Here is a 12,122-nt window from a genome sequence, read left to right as displayed (position 1 = left end):
ATTTGGCACATGATCATTTTTTTGGGGGAGCAGGTATCTAGTTTTGATAGGTACTGGCTCTCACTTCCGCTCAGATTGCCTAGGCAATCAAAGCAGAAGTTTGGCCCCCCTCTCTTTGGGCAGAGCCCTCTGGGACATGTCACAAGTCCCAGAAGGTTATGGGACCTTTCACAAAGCACAGCCCGGCTTGTGTAGTGGGAAACCAGTTATGAAGCCACAAGGAGTCACAGCCGACTTTCCACACTAAAACCATGGCAGTGCTGGGGACCCGATCACTGGTGAAGAACCAGCCTGGTTGAGGACAGAGCTAGATCCTTGACCAGGTAAGGGTCCTTTTATTAAAATTCAGCAACTACAGTATTTGTGGCTGCTGAATTTACATTTTTTCTTTCTAGGGTGAAGATCCTTTAATATGCATTACTAAAAGATGTCCACATCTTATGTTATCTCTACAAATGTGGTCTTCTCTGAGAAGATAAAATGTGATGTTCCAGTGGTGATCTTTTATTTTTCATTCCATTATATTTCACTATTCAAAAAATTCTGTTGTGACAGGAGTAGGATAGGAAGTGATTTTTATTTCTAATACCAATCATGCTGGGGATAGGGGCGGGAGACATAGCTGTACGCTACGCCTGAGTGACCAGTCCTCAGCTTTCAAAATGTTAAACATTTGGCAGGGGGCTAATGGAAATACAGCAGGTTCAAAAATCTATCTGCCGCTTTATTTACAGTACATTGGATTTAAGTTGTTGAGCAGATTAAGCTACCTGATCCGTAAAATGAATTATGAAGATATTATGTGCTTCAAGCGATTGTAAAGTCTTGTTTTTTTTCCTATAAAAATAACAAACATGTTATACTTACCTCTTATGTGCAGTGGATTTGCACAGAGCAGCCCAGATCCTCCTCTTCTTAGGCCCTCTTCTGTGATCCTGGCCCCTCCCTCCTGTTCAGTGCCCCCACAGCAAACAGCTTGACCTGGCCCCACCCCTCTCTCTCTCCTGATTGGCTAGCTGACTTTAATTGACAGCAGCGTCAGCCAATGACGCCGCTGCTGTGTCTCAGCCAATCAGGAGGGAGAATCTCAGACAGCTTAGACACTTTTGGACATCGCTGGACAGAGAGGGACCTCAGGTAAGTGTTAGGAGGGCTGCTGCACACAGGAGTTTTTTTTATTTTAATGCATAGAATACATTAGCATACAAAAACCTTCTGACTTTACATCTCCTTTCAGAAAATGAATTTGAAAAAGTTGTAAAATTCCCAGCCAATGTATTGGTTCAGCATTGCTGTAGAGGCAGTTCTCTGCATGGTCATGATCATGTTTGCATAGAGCGACCAGCCCACCAGCACGGATGAGAAAAAACACAGACAAAACAAGAATATACACTCACCAGCCACTTTATTAGGTACACCATGCTAGTACTGGGTTGAACCCCCTTTTGCATAGTTACATAGTTAGTCAGGTTGAAAAAAGGCACAAGTCCATCTGGCTCAACCAATAAAAAACAAAAATCAGTAAAGAAAACACAACCATACATATACACAATCTTATACCTGCAGTTGATCCAGAGGAAGGCGAAAAACCCCAGCAAAGCATGATCCAATTTGCTACAGCAGGGGAAAAAATTCCTTCCTGATCACCCGAGAGGCAATCGGATATTCCCTGGATCAACTTTACCTCTAAATATTAGTACCCATTTATATTATGTACACCCAGGAAAGAATCCAGGCTTTTTTTTAAAGCAATCTAGCGAGCTGCCAAAAACCACTTCTGGAGGGAGTCTATTTCACATTTTCACAGCTCTTACTGTAAAGAAACCTTTCCATATTTGGAGACAAAATCTCTTTTCCTCTAGATGTAAAGAGTGCCCCCTTGTCCTCTGTGATGACCTTAAAGTGAATAACTCAACACCATGTTCGCTATATGTACCCCTTGTATTTATATATGTTGATCATATCCCCCCTTAATCTCTTCTTTTTAGGAGAGAAAAAAACTAAGTTCCTCTAATCTTTCCTCATAGCTGAGCTCCTCCATGCCTCTTATCAGTTAGGTTGCCCTTCTCTGCACTTTCTCCAGTTCCCTGATATCCTTTTTAAGAACTTGTGCCCAAAACTAAACTGCATATTCCAGATGAGGTCTTACTAATGATTTATACAGGGGCAAAATTATATCTCCCTCTCTGGAGTCCATGCCTCTGTTAATACAAGAAAGGACTTTGCTTGCTTTGGAAACCGCAGCTTGGCATTGCATGCTATTATTAAGCTTATGATCTACCAGAACATCCCAGATCCTTCTCAACTATGGATTCCTCCAGTTGTACTCCCCCTAGTATGTATGATGCATGCATATTCTTAGTCCCCAAGTGCATAACTTTACTTTTATCAACATTAAACCTCATTTGCCACATAGTTGCCCAATAAAACATTGAGGTCAGCTTGTTGGAGACATCCTGTAAAGAAGTTATTCCACTGCAAAGCTTGGTGTCATCTGCAAAGACTGAAATGGTACATTAAATCCCAGACCCTATTTCTATTATAAAGGTATTAAAAAGTAAGGGTCCCAACTTTGAACCTTGAGGTACACCACTATTAACCTTAGACCATTCAGAGTAAGAATCATTAACCACTACTCTCTTAATTATATATTTTAGCCAATTTTCTATCCATTTACAAACTGATCTTTCCAAGCCTGTAAACTTTACCTTATACATTAGCCATGTGTGGGAAACTGTGTCACACGCTTTTGCATAATCCAAGTATACTGCATCCACAGCCACCCCTCTGTCCAAGGTTTTACTTACCTCCTCATTAAAAGAAATCAGGTTTGTTTGACAACTTCTGTCTTTCATGAATCCATGCTGTCTGTTGCTTAAAATATTTTTTTTCTTTTATTAAACTCTCCAGTATCTTTCCAACTATAGAAGTTAAACTAACAGGTCTATAGTTACTTGGCAAAGACTTTGATCCCTTTTTAAATATAGGCATCACATTGGCCCTATGCCAATCCAGTGGTACCATTCCAGTCCTTAACGAGTCCTTAAACATTAGAAACAAAGGCTTTGAAATGACAGAGCTCAATTATTTTAGAATACCTGGGTGGATGCCATCTGGTCCATCCACTTTATCCACCTTTATTCAGCCTAAATATTTCTGGACCATATCACTTTTGAGTCATTGTGGATCATTTGGGGCTGTGTCAATACCGACCTCATTATGGTCATGAGCTCCCCCATGCTCCCTTGTATACACAGAGCTGAAGAAAATATTTAAAAAATGTGCCTTCTCTTTGTCCCCAGTTACCCACTCCAGATTATTTTGTAAAGGGCCTACATGCTCAGACTTCAGAACTTGCCTTAATTCTTTGTGGCTTCGATTTAACAAGGTGTTGGAAACATCCCTCAGAGATTTTGGTCCATATTGACATGATAGTATCACGTAGTTGCTGCAGATTTGTCGGCTGCACATCCATGATGCAAATCTTACAATCCACCACATCCCAAAGGTGCTCTATTGGATTGAGATATGGTGGAGGATATTGGAGTAGAGTGAACTTATTGTCATGTTCCAAAAGCCAGTTTGAGATGATTGGAGCTTTGTGAAATGGTGCATTATCCTGCTGAAAGGAGCCATCAGAAGATGGGTACACTGTATTCATAAAGGGATAGACATGGTCAGCAACAATACTAAGGTAGGCTGTAGCGTTTAAAGTGGCCCAAAGTGTGCCAAGAAAACATCCCCCACACTATTACATCACCACCAGCCTGAACTGTTCATACAAGGTAGGATGGATCCATGCTTTTATCTTGTTTATGCCAATTTCTGACCCTACCATCTGAATGTTGCAGCTGAACTCGAGACTTGTTAGACTAGACAACATTTTTCTAATCTTCTATTGTCCAATTTTGGTGAGCCTGTGCAAATTGTAGCCTCAGTTTTCTGTTCTTAGCTGGCAGGAGTGGCACCCAGTGTGGTCTTCTGCTGCTATAGCCCATTTTCTTCAAGGTTCGATGTGTTGTGCATTCAGAGATGGTATTCTGCATACCTCAGTTGTAACGAGTGGTTATTGGAGTTACTGTTGCCTTTCTATCATCTTGAACCAGTCTGCCCATTCCCCTCTGACATCAACAAGGCTTTTCCCTCCACACAACAGCCGCTCACTGGGTATTTTTTGCACCATTCTCTGTAAACCTTATAGATGATGGTACATGAAAATCCCAGTAGATCAGCAGTTTTTTTTAAAATATTCAGACTAGCTTATCTGGCACCAACAAACATGCCACGTTCAAAGTCACTTAAATCCCCTTTCTTCCCCCATTCTGATGCTCGGTTCAAACTTCAGCAAATCGTTTTCAATATAACCAGATGCCTAAATGCATCCATGTGATTGGCTGAATTTCAGTTTGTGTTACCATGCAATTGAACAGGGATAGACTAATGGTTTGGAACTGCAGGGGGCTTTTTCTACACTTTACCTGAAATATTACCTTACTTTTAAACTACGGTAGCTTAATCTTTTTAAGTTGCCGACTTCAGTCACCTGAAAATAACTGTGTTGTAGTTTTAATAAGAAAATAAAGCTCTGGATTCATATTTCAACCTTCTACAGTCTCACAAACAGCAAGCCTTGTTTGACTTTAAGACTATATAATATTTCTTTGAAAAGGCTGAGTTATGGGATTTTATCTTATCCTGTCTGCTCTCTTCTGAATGTCATGGTTAGATATTCATGGCACAAGGACTTTTAGACTGCATTTGCACAGGCCTTTAGCTATGGTGCAAATTACAGTGGCAGGAATCTACTTATTCAAGCTGCTAAGTATGACAGCTGAGTGGCAAACTTAGGCTGCCTAGCCTGTACACTGTAATGACAGACTGCCAGCGGCTGCAGCTATTTGTGGCTGTTCGCAAAGCCAGCGATCACCTGCTTTAATGGCAGCTGGATGCTGGGATTCACATTATGGCTAAATGCTTGTGCGAATGCAGTCTATAAGTTCTAAAGTTTTTTTTTTTTTTTAAGTTTTAAACTTACAATACAGGTATTTCAGCAGAAACTCGGTAAAAGTTGAACAAACTCAAGGTTTACTGGTACATTTTGACCTAACTTGATTTTCCCTTTGAAGATCAGTACTCAAAACAGATTACTAATGTACTTCTAATGAATGGCATTCATGTTCCTTAACAGTGGATACAAAAACAACATGGAAGTACCTGAGGTTTAAAACTATATAGACAGTTCTTAGTAAATAAATTTGCTCAGGTGCTGTCAGAACTGGATTGTGCTCATTGCTTTAATACAAAGTTACTTTATAATGTAAGGTTCACATGGATGGCTTTTTCCATCCTGTACAAGTAATTCTCATTTCCAGTTATCGTTGACAGCAGGGCTTTTTTTTCAGCGAGAACGCGGGGGAACTTCCGGCACCTCCAGCACTAAGTGTATGTAATGGCAAGGAGTGCTGGGTTGTGCTACCCTGTCTATTCATGCTGGCTGCTGCGGAACCTATTGTTGCTGGAGGGGATCTAATCCTGCAGGAGAATTTATTGCTGCTGGGGAGATCTGGTGTGGCCGCTGGGGGATCTATTGTCTCTGGAAGAGATCTCCTTTTGCAGGGGGGTCTATTGTTGCTGGGGTGGGTCTTATGTTGCTGAGGGGTCAGTTGTTGCTCGGAGTGATCTGCTGTTTAGGCAGCAGTCTATTGATCCTGGCTGCTGGGAGATCTGTTGTTGATGCTGATGGCCCATTGTTTCTGGCTGGATCTATTGTTGCTGGGGGATCTATTTTACTGCTTTTTTGTTATCATTAACAAATTCCATTCAAAATTACTTAGTACCACAAATGCTACTTTGTTCTGTATTTTCTAAAAGGGATGGTACTGGGAGGTGGGTATTGGGTGGAACCAAGGAACCGTTCACGGAGGTAGGTAGGGGCGGAGACAAGGAGTAAGACCAAAAGAGGGAGTTCCTGCACCTATTCTCTGAGAAAAAAAGCCCTGGTTGACATCCAGTAGTCATCCAACATTCTATATCAAACTAACTTTTTTGGTAATTTCGGTAACATCTTTTCAGTTATTTCTACCCAAGAGCAACGTAGGTAGCCTTCTGTGATACTTTTCGTTTAAGAAGAGAATTGCAACAATACAAAAGTAGACCATAAATATATGACCTTTATTATTGAACAATTTCCCTTAAATGGGTAAATCCAAACAACACTGGCTATTGGCTAATCATCTTGACTCTAGTAGGGCATAGTAACTTGATAGGTGGCTACTAGGAATATCCACACCCTCTTATTATTCTGGCTTCACCCTCTCCTCTGGATATGTCAGGTCTTTTCCTAAAGTGTTGTACATACTGTATGTTATCATGGTCAGGAAATGTGTGATTAAGAGGTTATGCCCTTTTTTCTTTTAATAGTCCTATACGGCCATATGTTGTGATTTTTTTAAACTGAGTTTGGCTTGGAAATACCCTTTTCCCTTAACCCAAATGTATTTTCTGTTGACTTAGATAATGACCCCTAGCTCTTATCAAAAGATATTAAACAATTTGAAAAAGTATACATTTAAAAAATTGAAGTTGACCTAAAGCTGTTATAATTGCCTATTAACACAAAGCTCCTGTTGCAAGGTTTGGGCTCCTGTTGCAAGGTTTGGGAATTCCAGCACATGCAGGGTGACAAAATAACATGTGTATAATTTGTGATATTTGTGCAAAAATGGAGGAGGTGTGACTGTTGAGGTCCTGGGCAAGGGAGAATTGGGCATTTGCCTCAGGCCAGTACAAATAAGATACTGTAGATTGGGCTACTACTCAATTTATAGATATTCCCTCATTCAGACTGGTATAATAATGGCATGAGCAGTCACAGCTGCTGGGCACCCCAATTAGGTCTGCGATTACAGCTCGTGGCAGATGGAAGAATACTTTACAGATGTTGACACACCCATGACTGAATGCAGGGAGCCACAAAGAAAACCATAACGGAAAGCTATGACTGCAAGTCTAAATCCTGCACCCAGAATGTAGCTACAGTATATATACTGTATTATGGTTAGCATCTGGCCCCTTTCGGTGTCTATAAATAAAATTGTAATTTTTTTTTTAAACATACTCCCCCATTATATATCCTTCCTGTGATGTGACTGTAATTACACAAAGGATTTATAGCCAATAATTTAGACCACACTCTGACTTTGAAAGACTTCTGCCCCCTCTAGACCAGCGATCTCCAACCTTTTTGGCACCAGGGAACTGTTTCATGGCAGCCAATTTTCGAAGGTACCGGCGGGGGGGGGGGGGGGGCGTTTAGGAGGAAGATTAAGAAGTCTGTCCTAAGCCCCCTCTTTATCTCAGTGTCTTCAGTTCCCCTTCACATCATAGCCCTCTTTACATTACAGTGACCCTTTACAGTGCAGTCCACTTTACCTTAATGTAACAGGGCCTGCTCTGTAAAGGAGGCCCTGTAATTAAAAGGGGGGTGTGTACTGTAAATAAGGTACTGTAATGTGAAGGGGGCCAAAGGAGACTACTACAATGTAAAGGGGGTGTGTACTGTAAATGAGGTACTGTAATGTAAAGGGGGCACTGTAGTGTAAAAGGAGACTACTATAATGTACAGGGGGGCTGTGATGTAAAGGGGCACTGTAATGTAAAGGGGGGTGTGTACTGTAAATGAGGTACTGTAATGTAAAGGGGGCCCTGTAGTGTAAAAGGAGACTACTATAATGTAAAGGGGGGCTGTGATGTAAAGGGTCACTGTAATGTAAAGGGGGTGTGTACTGTAAATGAAGTACTGTAATGTAAAGGGGGCACTGTAGTGTAAAAGGAGACTACTATAATGTACAGGGGGGCTGTGATGTAAAGGGGCACTGTAATGTAAAGGGGGGTGTGTACTGTAAATAAGGTACTGTAATGTGAAGGTGGCACTGTAGTGTAAAAGGAGACTACTATAATGTAAAGGGGGGCTGTGATGTAAAGGGGCACTGTAATGTAAAGGGTGGTGTGTACTGTAAATAAGGTACTGTAATGTAAAGGGGGCACTGTAGTGTAAAAGGAGACTACTACAATGTAAAGGGGCACTGTAATGTAAAGAGGGGTGTGTACTGTAAATAAGGTACTGTAATGTAAAGGGGGCACTGTAGTGTAAAAGGAGACTACTGTAATGTAAAGGGGACTGCACTGTAAAGGGGCACTGTAAAGTGTCCTTTATATTATTGTGCCCCTAGCAATCACAGCCTCCCCAATCACAGTGCCCCTGCGGTCTGCCCCCCCCCCCTCCTTCCTCTCTAACATAATACATCGCTAATCTCTGCCTTCCCTCTACAGCTGTGGTCCTCAACCCTGGCCTACAGGGCCCACTAACAGGCCAGATTTTAAGTATTACCTTGGGGAGATGCAGACTAGAATACTGCAATCACTGAGCAGCATCACCTGGGATGTATTTCAGTTATCTTGCAAACCTGGCCTGTTAGTGGGCCCTGTGGGCCAGGGTTGAGGACCACTGCTCTACAGGACTCCTACACATTTGGCAGGGCAGAGACTGTGATCAGTCTGTGTGTGCTCACTCGGCTCCCCTGCCCACCCAGCGATATCATCCTATCAACAGGGCAGGGGGTGGGAGGAGCTCTCCATTCCGATCTTCAGCTCCTCCCGCCATCTGCTCTGCAGATTTGGATGATATGGTTGAATAAAATGAAAAGGGATTATAACCTTTGTTGAGTTTTTATTTCTGTCTGTGTCCTTGCTGGAGAGATTCAGCCTCACTGTTGGCCCAGTGGCCATTGTTTGTTACAGAAAGTGATGGAAATCCAAATGTTTTAAGTAGTTACAGAAATAGGAAAAGTAAGGGAGAATCTTCCAATAGGGAAACCTGTTTTGGTGACAACTGTAGAAGAGTGGATATCTCTTCACTTTTATAATATCTCCTTTTAGTTCCTGATTTTTCTCTTGGTAAAGAAAGTTTAGGCTTTAAATGCCTTTGGTCTGCAGTGGGTGCATCACATAAATTGATTATATACATATACAATTATTGCTTAAAGTGGTTAAAACCTCAGACATGAAATATGAACCAAGCATATCCATCAATAGTGTGTACTTTTCTCACTTCAGAGCACTAAGTTACTTCTGACATGTTTTCCTGACACCATTAGAAAAAGGTGACAGGGGAGGGAGCTCCAGCTGACTGCCGGTGTTCTGTGAAAAAACCCTACCCATGAAAATTCCCTACCCTCGTCACTTCCAGTGAGGGTACGTAATACATCAGCTGAGCCGCTTCCCAGTGCGCATGCTCACAGCGGCGGAGGGTAGGGAATTTTCACGGGGTAGTGTTTTTTCCCGGAACACCACGTCATTCATCAGCTGTTGCCACGCGGAATCATCTCGGCTCCAACCCGTCAGACTTCCCTCATCTCTGCTCCAGGAAACTTAAATTGGCAGCGGTTCTATGAAAATACATATCACGGCTACAGTGTTTTATAATGTAACAGTCACTCATTTGGGACGCTGCACCTGCTGATGAGGGATATCTCCGAGATGATTTAATTTAGCGGCTGGGCATGTGCAGTGGAACGCGCTGCAACAGCTGATAAATGACGCGGTGTTTGGTTAAAAAACACTACCCCATGAAAATTCCCTACCCGCCGCAGCTGTGAGCATGCGCACTGGGAAGCTGCCCAGCTGTTGAATGACGTACCCTCACAGGAAGTGACGAGGGTAGGGAATTTTCACGGGGTAGGATTTTTTTTAACGTTACACCCAGGGCCAGATTAACGTAGGGGCTATTGGAGCTGCAGCTCCAGGCCCCTACCTTTTATATAGGCCCCGGGTTGGCCATATTCACTGTGACCGCTCTTCTGTCACTTGTAAACACAGAAGTCTGGCTTCTATGCTCGCTTCCCCAGGCAGCACCCTCAGAACCTCCCCACACAGCGCGAAGGCCTGACAAGGAGGGACAGTTGCCGATGCATGGATGTGTTTATGGGCTTCAGAGACAGCATCCCATGTTGAATTAGGCATGCATGGCTGCACCCTTCCTCCTCTGGGTGCATGCCAAGGCACGGCCCTTAAGGCCCTTCAAAATCCTCAGCACCAAGACCATGATGCTCTTAATCCGGCCCTGGTTACACCGGCCTCAGCTTTGTTCCTGTGAGCTGTATGAAGAGGGGTGTCCCTTCCTTCTAATCAGCTCTCAGAGCACATGAAGGGGGTTGTCCCTTCCTTCTAATCAGCTCTCAGAGCTCTCCTCACTGATGTAGCTTCAGCTCTCCACCCCCTTCTTATCAGAGCTGAGATAGACTGTGTAAATTCTGCACTTTGAATAGATGTAGGGGAAATACCGCTGTAGATAAACAGGTACAACTTTTGTAGAAGGATTGGTTTCATCTCTGTGATTCCCCTGAGGATAGTCACTTCACTCAGTGGTGTATTTAGGTTTTGTGCTGCCCTAGGCCTTAATATGTTTGCGCATCCCCCAAATTTAAATATGACCCTCCCCTTCCTGTAAATGCCACAACCCTTTTTGGTTTATGACCCGCCCTGTCATCTGTACACCACAGACCACAACCACAGTCTATCGTTGCCCATCAGCATAGCTTTATCAGTTCCTATAAGTTCAGCCTCATCAGTGCCGCCTCATTACTGCCCATTAGTGCAGCCTTATCAGTGCAACATATCAGTGTGCCCTCATCAGTGGCTATCAGTACAGCCCCATCAGTGGCCACCAGTGTAGCCTATCAGTGCCCATTAGTGCAGCCTATCATAAAAGCAGATAGCAGTGTGACTGCTTTATGGGGGTGCCAGACTGATTTGCCTCCTGGACCCTGCCCTCTGGCCCAATTCATCCCATAATACTGGCACTAAACTATAAGTGTAGCGCAAGCCAGCAGGGACCCTTTTCACATGAAAGTCGGGAGGAGGCTGCTTTTTTTTCATGTGGTGTGCAGCTTTTTTGCTGCCCACCCCCCCCCCCCCCCTGCAAAGTGCCTCCCTAGGCCTGGGCCTTGTCGGCCTAGGCCAAGATACAGCACTGACTTCACGGGGTATATGGGTATATGTGTGAGGGTTGACAACCACTTAAATTATTAAATAAAAACAACAATGTGAAAAAAGGAAGCAAAACTTCAGTCTGTATCGTCTTTTATTATGATTCATAACACTGAAGAGGCAAATGCTAAGTGCTAAGTCAAGGCAATCACCAGCTAGTCTTAAAAAATGCCCAACATAATGATCCTAACAGAGACAAACCTTAAGTTAACACAGATGCCATGTGGTGTAAACATATGACGACACAGCAGGTAGACAATTGTGCATATTGCTGCTGGTGCAATGTAATTACACAGGACAAAGTCTGCTAGGGATAATTGCACAAGCACAATTTTCCCTTAACAAGCATAAAAAAAAACAGAAAAAAAAAAAAAAAACTCTTTCCACGTGACCTAGGCAACAATTCTACTTCAATGGTGAAAAAAGACACTGAAAATATTCGTATGTGCAATCACCCTTAAATTAATTCCTTGATAAATACAGTATAAAGTGCGTTTGGTGAGGCACCACCAAATACAGTTTAAAGACACTAGCTTATATGACAAATATATGGTAGCTATGGGTCAATGCCATTTAATGGCAAAATAAAGACTGTATTCCTAAGGCAAATCCATCGTAAAATATAAGCAGGTTTTGACAGCCTCAACTAAAACTTATTGCAAGTGGCTAGAAAACCCCCATATGCTATTAAAAATGCAGTTCATTTATTTGCAAGTCTTATTACTGAAGTACATAATGCCACAAACCATAAAATTGAATAAAATCTGCTCATGATGAACAGCATTACCATTTAACATAACAAAATAAAAAAAAATATATACTCACATCAGAAAGCACCCTACTGTATCTATTCAATGGTTGCCAAACTACAACACTCAGCATGCTCTGGCATTCAAAGATATAAAGATGTCGCTGCAGTACCAATGCAGCCTTTCACACGAATGATACTACATATAAAACAATTAAAGCAAATTAAAAATATTGCAGTAAATATCAGTTGCCTGAAATATTTTCAGCTTTATGCTGAACACCAAAATAATGTCACATATTTCTTACGATCACACTAAAAACAGCGA

Source organism: Pelophylax lessonae, assembly GCF_965119305.1.
Source record: "Pelophylax lessonae genome assembly, chromosome: 5".
NCBI classification, from domain to species: Eukaryota; Metazoa; Chordata; class Amphibia; order Anura; family Ranidae; genus Pelophylax; species Pelophylax lessonae.
The sequence above is the reverse complement of the archived record's forward strand: the minus strand, read 5'-3'. Positions refer to the sequence as shown.